This window comes from Etheostoma cragini, chromosome 12 (genome assembly GCF_013103735.1).
Source record: "Etheostoma cragini isolate CJK2018 chromosome 12, CSU_Ecrag_1.0, whole genome shotgun sequence".
Taxonomy (NCBI): Eukaryota; Metazoa; Chordata; class Actinopteri; order Perciformes; family Percidae; genus Etheostoma; species Etheostoma cragini.
In genome coordinates this window covers 1,019,613-1,021,357 of record NC_048418.1, presented here as the reverse complement: position 1 = coordinate 1,021,357, position 1,745 = coordinate 1,019,613, and positions in this window count along the sequence as shown.

Genomic DNA, 1,745 nt, shown 5'->3' with positions numbered 1-1,745 from the left:
ACGAGGACAACACGAAGACAACACGAGGACAACACGAGGACAACACGAGGACAACACGAGGACAACACGAGGACAACATGAAAATCAAACTGTCTATCAGAAATTCCCTAAAATGAACGTGGACGGTCCGTTTAACGCTCTTCAAGTAAAATGAAGCATCAGTACGCTACTTTCATTAAATCGTGGGTGTTTTATTCAATTTTAAAGCATAATACTGCTTTTCAAACAGGGGTATAGTGTCCATGAATTACAGTAATAAGGGTAAAACCCATGGGGGGGGGGGGGGGGGGGGGGGGCAAAAACCGTCAGATGTAAAAATAAGTCCCTCCAGGATTTTTTGCCTTTTTTTGATATTGTTGCAGCCCAAAATGCCTGATTTTGCAGGAGCTTTTGTAAAAATGTTGCGATAAAAGTTGCGATGTTTTTTGAGTTTGTTGCAATAAAGTTGCAGGAGACAGAAAGTTGCCCCAAAAAGTCTTTTTTGTACAGTTCTTAAAAATAAAAAGGAAACTTGTTTAGAGGAGAATAAGGTGAGTCTCTAGGCTGAGGGTTGCTATAGTAACCAATAATGCTGCAAAAGGTTGCTGGATTTAAGATGAAAATAATGATTTATTGAATTGATCAAATTTGAACATGTCTGTCAGCGGCTTATTAATCCCTCGGGTCAAACTGACCCGGGACTTATTTGGGGTTTTAAAAACAATTCTTAAATAAAATTTTACTTCATAATCTATTAACAAATATTGTCTTTATCTCCATTTCCAACAGCTGAGATAACATCTATGTTTAGTGAATGCATCAGTCTCTACTAGCACACTATTAAACATGGACGTGGGGTTAGTTTTTATCATAGGGTTATAATTCATGTTAATAATCACTATGGAAACAACATAAGAGTCATATCCAGAATAATGTTCTGAGTCAGGAATACATGTTTATCTCAGGAAATAAGGAAAGGATGCTGATAGAAGATAGAAAACATGGAACTTGGACCATTTTCTTCTTGTTAACATTTGAAATGGATCAATTTGACCTGAAAACCATACAAGGGTTAATTAGTGTGCGCGTAAATTGCGGGGGGGGACTGAGCCCGCTGCAGAGAGCCAAAAGGATTGAAACGGTGACTTTCAGCAGCGTGCACGCGCTTGTGTGCGCGCCATGTGGTGATCCCCCCCACTCTAATAGTATACTACAACAAAGCTAAAAAAAGACTCTCACACACAATCACAGAGTCCTGGAGAGGGCTAAACAGCCAGGTTAAGTGAATACACCTGTGTGTGTGTGTGTGTGTGTGTGTGTGTGTGTGTGTGTGTGTGTGTGTGTGTGTGTGTGTGACTTCAGTTTCTCTTCAGTCAAACAGGATTGAAGTCTACAATTCAGCATAAATAAAACTCTATATCAGAGTTTGAGGAAAACTCTTCAATGTGATGAAAGCACGTGTTGGAGGGTGAAAGGTGCGTTAGACTCACATCCGTCCTCTGTTCTGCCTGCTGTGGTCTGGTTTGGAGGGAAAACAGCGTCACTGGCCTGGAGGGCGGGGCTATATAACCTGGGAGGGGCGGGTCTATGTGAAAGGGGCGGGGTCTCCATCATGATTGACAGTCCATGCAATGATGCAGGTGAGTTGCAGAGTTGAGCCGCTGACTCTCTTTATAAATGCTTTTGGAAGTAGTAGTAGTATGTTCCCTGTGTACAGTAGTAGTAGTGGTAGTAGTAGTAGTATGTTCCCTGTGTACAGTAGTAGT